General features: G+C 45.4%; 1 long non-coding RNA gene across 1 annotated transcript; it reads left to right on the top strand.

The window, feature by feature from the left end:
* Positions 1-833: 833 nt before the first annotated feature.
* On the top strand, positions 834-4,274 carry LOC123163009 (uncharacterized). The gene is made up of 2 exons (XR_006481678.1): positions 834-1,137; positions 3,788-4,274. It is a non-coding gene; the product is annotated as an uncharacterized lncRNA (long non-coding RNA).
* The last annotated feature ends 4,856 nt before the right edge of the window (positions 4,275-9,130 follow it).

Below are 9,130 nucleotides of genomic sequence, written 5' to 3' on the forward strand. Positions count from 1 at the left end.
CCAGCATCAATGAAGGAGGGGCGATGACGATGACGCGCCATCTGCTTGATTCTGTTTTTGTAATCATCCTTGGATGGTCTACTGACCTAAATATAATTTTTATTATTTCTAATACTCATTGTACTGTTGTGATCGATGATGATGAATAGATTAGAAGGTTTTCTCAAGAAAAAGAAAAAAAGACATTTGCCTCAATATGGGTGACATCTCCTGGCTTCTCCCGTTTTCTATATTTGAAGCCTACAAGTTCCTGGAATTCAGCTCGGCCCGCCAAAACCATCCCTTCTTCGCCCTCCTCCTATTCCCTCCGCACCCCTTGTCCGATCCATCGCCATTTGCAACCTCGCCAAGCCAGCCTCCTTTGCTCCGTATCTGCCTACCAATGCTGTCGTCGATGTTCGGGACGCGGCCGGCGGGGGAGCCGGACCCGCCGGAGCCCAAGCCGGAGCCGTCGGGGCGGCAGCTCTCGGACGGGGACCTGCTGGAGGAGCTGGTTGCCACCGTGGGAGCCGCACAGGCGTTCCAGGAGTTCCGACGGTCGCACCGCAAGGAGTGCTTCAACCTGCTCCGCTGGCTCCAGCTCGTGCTCCCGCTCATCGAGGAGCTCCAAGAGGCGTCCCCACCCCGCCCGCTCACCGACGACGCCCACCGCCGCCTCGCGCTCCTCAGCCGCGCCTTCCAGGCCGCCCGCCGCCTCCTCCGCTGCTGCCATGACGGCAGCAAGATCTTTCTCGTGCCTAATCGATCGCCTCTTCGATCGCGTCTCGTCTCCTGCCGTCAAGGGATTGCCGGGATTTCTGATTCGTCTCTGGTTTTCATGGTCGCAGTCGCTGGAGAGCGAGGCGGTGCAGGGGAGGTTCCGGGCCGTGTACGAGAAGCCTCAAGGGGTATGTGGCGACCATCGGCATGCGACTGATCAGGAGGAGGAGCAGGCATGTGAGTGGCCCTGCGAGAACCGCGGGGGCAGGACGAAAATGTCACTTGCACACCACGCTCCTCCTCCTCCATCTCTTCTTCATAGTCAGAGCCCTGGAAGAAGAGGACCCTGTGATCACAGCCCATTTTCCAGCATGCTTGTGTGGACGCAACTCCTCCTGAGAGTCATCAGAACCACCACGACGAGAGGCGCGGGCAGAGGTACCCCCGGCATCCTTGTGAGCGGTGTGCTTGATTTTCACCATCATGGGACGAACCTCACAAGATCAGGAAGTGGGGCGACGGAGAGGAGGGGAGGCCGCGGCGATGCAGCTCCCCCAGGCGACGGTGAGGGAACAATCACCCTCCAGGCGACACGGCAGTGGACTCAATTGTGGGGAGGGGGAAAAGAGGATTGGGCAAACGCTCGGCCTGACCCCAAAGTATTTATGTGAACCACGGTCGGATGTCCGGGCACTGGTGGACGTGCCAGGCGACGGACCGCCGGAGAACCTCGGTCATCCGAGACCTGGGGAGTGATTTGGGCGGTGCACGATTTCTGGACAAGCAACCGGACAGCCCAGTGACTCCGGACGACCGGAACCTGCGAGTCATCAGACTTCCGAGAAGCGTCAGACGACCAGTGGCAAAATTTTGGCAGATAGCACACAAAATATCTAGAGGAACCAAAATACAAGAATGGGTATAAGACAAAATAGTATGGTTAATCAGACATGTAAGATACCACATGGTAAGCAACTAAACAGACATGATAAGAATCCCCAAACATGATTGGACATCCTCTCTTTTGAGGAGAGTCGGTGCCCACTAGGCCACAATGTGTGAGTATAAGTGTCGTGATGGCGCGAAGATAGTGTCCTTGGGCTCAATAACTACTCCATCACTTGAAGTGCCATAGTTCGAAGAACATGATAACTTTGAGAGTGTTTGTTTTATTTATGCATTATATAGGGTGAGAGTACTCATGAGTTGAGTGTCTCCCCCTAAACGTATGCCTACATCTACACAAGACATGAATAAAATGCATGGATGGGTACTAGGTTTCACATAATGTTGTCTAGCTCCAAGATACCAAGTTCACGCCTAAGTTGACAAAACCTTGCTTCATCCAATGGCTTGGTGAAAATGTCTACAAGTTGCATATCTGTGCCAACATGAGCAACATCAATATCACCCTTTCCCACATGATCTCTTAAGAAATGATACCTAATATCAATGTGCTTGGTGCGGGTATGATCTTTGAATTCTTAGCAATAATGATGGCACTTTCATTATCACATAGAAGAGGCACATGTCTATAGGTGATACTGTAATCCTTCAAAGTTTGCCTCATCCATATTAATTGAGTTGCACAACTGGCGGTTGCAATGTATTCGGCTTCGGCAGCGGAGAGGGCAACACAAGTTTGTTTCTTCGAGGACCAACTTACCAAGGAGCGTCCAACAAATTGACATGCACCGGAGGTGGACTTATGATCCACTTTGTCTCTAGCCCAATCCGCATCCGTGTACCCAATGAGATCAAACTTAGCATCCTTGGGGTGCCATATAGACCCAACTTTGTGGTGTGAACAAGGTATCTAAGAATATGCTTAACCGTCTTATGATGACTTTTCCTAGGGGAAGCTTGAAAGCTAGCACACATGGATACACTGAACATGATGTCTGGTATAGATGCACAAAGATAAAGCAACGAACCAATCATAGAGCAGTAAGTAGATGTGTCGAAGGGATACCATTTGTGACTTCAGTGATTACAATTTTGGTTGGCATGAGCGTCTTACATGGACTAGCATCAGACATGCCAAACTTCTCTAGAATATCCTTGAGGTACTTTGCTTGAGAAAATAATATTCCTTCTTGAAATTGTTGAATTTGGAATCCGAGAAAGAACTTAAAATCCGCATTGAGTGACATCTCAAAGTTCTTGGTCATGGAAACCACAAACTTCTTGCACAAATGAATGTTAGGACAATCAAAAATGATATCATCTACATACATTTGGCATAAGATCAAATCAGCCTTGTCCCTCTTAGTAAAAAGAGTGGGATCGATCACCACTCTCACAAAACCATCATCAAGTAAAAACTTAAGATGATCATACCAAGCACGAGGTGCTTGTTTGAGGCCATACAAAGCCTTATGATGTTTATACACATAGTATTTGTGATCGGGATCAACGAACCCAGGTGGTTGTAATACATATACTTCTTCCTGTAGAGGACCATTAAGGAAAGAACTCTTCACATCCATTTGATGTAATGTAAAACCATTGAAAGCAGCATCAGAAAGTACGATGCACATAGATTCAAGACGGGCAATGGGAGCAAAGGTCTCACCAAAGTCCAAACCTTCAACTTGTGAGTACCCTTGTGCCACTAACCTTGCCTTATTGCGTATGATTACACCATTCCCATCTTGCTTGTTCTTGAAAATCCATTTTGTTCCAATGACATTGTGTTCCGTAGTTGGCCTCTTGACTAATGACCACACTTGGTTGCATCCAAAGATGTTCAACTCTTCTTGCATAGCAATGAGCCAATCGTTGTCCATCAATGATTCTTGTACCTTGAGAGGCTCAACACTAGACACAAACGAGAAGTGAGCACAAAAGTTTGTCAATTGTTTACGAGTGACTCTACCTTCTGATATGCCGGTGATAATTTTATCAACATCAACACGACTGGGCACATGGGGCATGATGGAGGTTAGGGTTTCATGAGTTTAACTTCATGTCCATCATCCACATCCTCAACATATGGATCATTAATGTGTGGTGGAAGATCTTCCTCTTCATATTGCATTTGTTGAGGTTCATCATCAATGATTGCACTTTCTTGTTCTTGCACTAGGTGATGATCTTGCTCATGGAGATAATCATGATGAGGGACTTGATCATCTTCTTGTTCTGCAACTATGGGCATTGGTTGAACAATAGGAGCTTGTGATGCTATGGGTGTTGAAGTGGTTTGATGATGTGCGAAACTTCCATCTTCTTCTTCATCATCATGAGGTTCTTGTTCCATGGGAATAAGAGCACCAACACCCATGGAGAAAATATCTTGAGACGAATCTTCTTCACCTACATAACTTAGATCAACTTGCTCCCCATGGGAGTCATTAAATTCATCAAACACCACATCACAAGTTTCTACAACACATCCATTGGATTTGTTATAGACTCTATAGGCGTGAGAGTTTGATCCATAACCAACAAATATGACCTCAGTTGTTTTGGATTGAAATTTTCCTAACCGTTCTCTTTTGTTGAGTATGAAACATGTGCACCATAATACACGAAAATACTTGACATTTGGCTATTTACCGGTTAGGAGCTCATATGGAGTCTTTTCCAATATTTTGCGGAGAAAGAGCCGGTTTGATGCATGGCATGCGGTGTTGACAGCCTCGGCCCAAAAACTATGTGGCGACTTGTATTCATCCAACATGGACCTTGCCATCTCCACAAGTGTACGATTCTTCCTTTCTGCAACACTATTTTGTTGAAGCATGTATGGTGCATAATATTGATGCTCAATCCCTTCATCACTAAGAAATCCTTCCAAGGTGTAGTTCTTCAACTCGGAGCCATTATCACTTCTTATTGCCAAGATTTCTTTGTCAAACTTGTGTTGTGCTTTCTTGGCAAAATAATGAAGGTGATCTTCGTCTCGTCCTTGGAAATGAGGAAAAACAGCCAAGTATATCTTGAGTAATCATCAACAATGACAAATCCATACTTTTTCCCATGAAGACTATCCCATGAAAGAGGCCCAAAAAGATCCACATGAAGGAGCTCCAAAGGCCTTGAAGTAGACACGATATTCTTGGGTGGGTGCTTTGATTGATGTAGCTTCCCGGCTATGCATGCACTACACACATGATCTTTCTCAAAAGAGACATTGGTTAGTCCAAGGATGCGATTACCCTTTAAGAGATCTTGAAGATTTCTCATGCCGACATGGTCTAGCCGGTGATGCCATAGCCACCCCTTGTTGGCCTTGGCCATTAGACAAGTTGCATGGAATGTTCTCTCTTTCGAGAAATCAACCATGTAAAGTTTGCCATCCAACTCTCCAACAAAGGCCACTTCGAGAGTATCTCTCTTAAAGACTTTCACATCTGTTAGTCTAAAGAGTGTATCAAAGCGAACAGAAGCCAGTTGGCGAACGAAAAGCGAATGGTATTTAAGGGATTGGACAAGCATGCCATTTGCAAGAGACATGTCATTTGTGATAGCCACCTTGCCCAAACCGAGTACCTCTCCTTTTGATCCTCCACCAAACATAATGCTCATAAATGGTTGAATAGCTTCCATGAAATCGCAAAGCAATGTGCTATCTCCGGTCATATGATTTGTGCATCCACTATCGATCACCCATTTTACTCCACCAGAGAAAGCAACCTACACACAATTATGACTTGGTTAGAGGCACCCATTTTTCAATGGGACCTCTCAAGTTAGTCACAAGGGTCTTAGGACCCAAATAGGATAGAACCGGAATGTATTCTGAGGACCAACAATTTTGCATAAACTTCTCCATCCTTAGTTTTACGGAGTACATAGGATGGAGGCATGAACTCTTTTGGCTTGTTGAGAGTGGACATGCCCCTAGTGGCCTTCCCACTCACAACCTTACCTCTCTCCTTATGTCCTTTTTATGCAAACATTTCTTTTAGAGGAGTGGTGCACTTTTGAGATGACGTCTTCTTCTTGCTTGTGCTTGGGTCAAACCCGAGCCCCTCTTTGGAAAACACCTCATAGTGTTGGCTCAATACCTCATTAAAATTCTTTTGTCTTGAGCACATGTCATGAGTCCTTTCTCGATTTGCGCCTGGAGAAAGCGATTTTCCTCAAGAGTAGATGGTAGGTCACCACTAGAGTTAGTAGTACAAGCATCAACATTGATAATAGGAGAAGAGTAAGCCTTGGCTAGAGTTTCAAGATAGGTAAGCTTGAGTGTCTCAAAAATCTTTGTAAGAAGAGTGAGCTCTTCTTCCTTAGTCTTGAGGGACACGGATAGAAGCTCACAATCCTTGGAGAGAGAAGCATCAGACTCCACAAGCTTACTTTCATCATTCATCAACTCCTCGCAAGAATCCTTTGCCTTTTTCAAGGAGGCACGCTCTTTAGCATGAACATCAAGGTTAGCACCAATTTTCATGCATAGTTCATCATTTCGGGCTTCCTCATATTGGACTTTCCACTCAAGGATTTCATATTTTTCCTTTCCTCGGTGACGATGGTTTTGAGTTCCTTAATGGTGATAGTGTGCTTACTCTCCATTTCCATAAGCATACGAAACATAGTGAGCTTCTTTCCTTTGAGGGAGCACATGAAGTTATTTAGTTTAGCAAGCATAGGATCATCTATATCGTCATCATCATAACTATCCTCCGCATCAAGATACTCATCACTAGGAGTAGAAGGAGTGAAGAGATGAGGGTTTGATCGTGGGGTTACCTTGACCTTGTCAGGAGAGTTTTGGTCCTCTCCATCTTCTACCACGGCCTTTGCCATTAGACACTTGTGAGCGTTGACCTTGTAGTCTTTCATATAGTCGTAGGTGACAACATCACTACTCTTGTTGACTAGCCTCAAAGTGTTTTGAGAATCTTGAGCAACTCCGGCAACACCACTAACATCATCTGTATCGGATTCTTCATGAGCAACCATTACTTTCCCATCTCTCTTCTTGAGCTTGGAGTTCAAAGGATTTGGAAACTTTTTCTTGGGAAAGGTCTTAGGAGACCTTGGTTTATCTTCTCTCTTCTCATAAGGGCAATCGTTTGAGAAGTGATTGGTTTCTTCACAGTTGTAGCATTTTCTCACTTTCTTCTTCTGGAATCTTCCCTTAAATTTTCCCGCGCTAAACTTCTTGACAAAGAGAGCAATGTCTTCATATGAAGGGCTCTTGTCGGAGTCAATCTCATCACCATCTTCTTCTTCACTTTGCTCTTCTTCACATACATACTTGGCCTTCAATGCAAGATTGATCTTTGATGTTGGGGTACCGTGCATGACAAGATGTTTTGTGGCATTTGCCATTGATTCTTCAAATAGTTTGAACATGGATATGATGTCATCCAGGGTCATTTCCTTGAATCCATGGTGTTGTCTTATGTACCATACCATTTGGTGATGATATGGAGCAAGAGCATGAAGCAACTTGTCCACGAGAAATCCCTTAGTCAAGTTGAATCCATCTTGTGTCTTGTCACAATCACAAGACTCGATGTCGGCGGTGAGAGTCATGAGATGTTCAAGGAGCTGCATGGGGGATTCACCATTATCCATAATTTTTTTTTGCAATTTACCCTTGGCAATTTCATATTGAGCAAGCCGGAGTGTGGAGGTGCCGGTCTTGGTACTCACAATGCTATCCCATAATTCCTTGGCACTTGTGATGTGTATGTATGCTCTCCTTTGCTTGTCAGTCATACCTCTCCTTGTGCACATGATTGCGGTCTCATTGAGATTCTTTTCATATACTTCTCTTGGTGTAAGATTCTTCGGGTCTACAACTTGATAACCATACTTCAAGATCTCCAACATCTCGTCATTTCCATATCGAAGATGATCCTGCATAGCAACTCTCCACAAAGTAAAATCGGTTGTGTCATCAAGTAAAGGAGGTTTGCCTTGAGGTTTATATGTTGGTTTCTCTACTTGAGTCTTGCATAAAGCCAAGGAACACTGGAGTGTTCATTAGTAGGAGGTTGTTGGCCAAGTGAAGGAGTAGGCACAGTTGGCCTCGAGGGTGCACCACCAGAAAGTGGTGCAAGCATCGTGGTCAATGTGGCTAGTCTCATTTGGACCAAGGACTCAAGAGAAGAATCATGCTCCTCCTTTTGCTTAGCAAGCGCCCGTTCCAGGTCCCCAGAAGTGAAGGACTTGTCTTCCGTGGAAGCCGCGCCCTTCTCCTGCGGATCCGCAACAAGGGGAGTCCCATCGGGGTTCATCTCGCTCTAGAGCGGTTAAGCCACAAGAATAGAGCACAAGGCTCCGATACCAATTGAAAGGATCGAAATGGACCTAGAGGGGGGTGAATAGGTACAATTACAAATTTTAATTATTACTTAGCAATTTTAGGCAATAAAGCAGAATCTAAAAGTGATCCTAACAAGTGTAAGTAAGATGCTAAGAGCTAAGCAAGGTAAACAAGTAACACAAGTATGTGAGTAAGCAAACACAATATGATATATGTAAGGCCTAAGAGACAAGTAACCACAAGTAGGAAGTTAGGGTTAGGGATAACCGCAACTTCGAGAGACGAGGATGTATGCCGATGTTCACTTCCTTGGAGGGAAGCTACGTCACTGTTAGAGAGGTGGATGTTACCACGAAGGCACACCAACGCCATGAAGGCTCACCCTATTCTCCCTTGAGACAAAACCACGAAGGTGTTTCTCAATGACTAGTGGTATACCTTGGGGTGATCTCCAAACCCTCACAAACTTTCCGGGGGTGATCACAATGAACAATTCCTCTCCGAATACTCCTACTGCCTAGGAGTCTCCAACCTCCAAGAGTAACAAGAACAATGGGGAAAATCTCAAGACTTGCTCAAATCACGAATTCCTTTGGTGCAAAGAGGGGGAAGGAGTGGATCTATCACTTGGGTAGACAACTTCTCTCAATTGGCCTCAATCCCTTGGGGATCTAAGATTTGGTATTGGAGATTGAGAGAGAGAGTGAAATGTGTTCTGAGGATGTTTGAAGTGAATGGTCAACCCTCTCACGGGATAGGAGAGAGATATTTATAAGTGGCCGTTGGAGCCCAAAACAGCACAACAGCGTCAGACATCCGATGCACAATGGATGACCGAAGTCTCGGCAGACACCAGACGTCCGACAAGGATCGGACGTCCGATGTTTTGGCACGGTATAGTTGGTACCAGATGACCGGAGAATCCCGGACATCCGATTTTTAGGCTCGGTGGAGAAGTTACTGGGCGATTGAAGTATATCGAATGACCGATGTTTTGCCACTATATAGAATATACCGGATGACCGAAGGGTTCCGGACATCCGATGTTTTGGTTCTGATGGAAGATTGTCGGACATCCGTTGTGCACCGGATGTCCAATGTTTTGGTTTTGATGAAAGATTGCCAAACGTCCGGTGAATGTTGGACGTTCGATGTTTTGGCTTTGTATAGGAGAAGTCGGACGTCTGGTGAGTACCGGTCGTC

This window comes from Triticum aestivum, chromosome 7B, assembly GCF_018294505.1.
Source record: "Triticum aestivum cultivar Chinese Spring chromosome 7B, IWGSC CS RefSeq v2.1, whole genome shotgun sequence".
Lineage (NCBI taxonomy): Eukaryota > Viridiplantae > Streptophyta > Magnoliopsida > Poales > Poaceae > Triticum > Triticum aestivum.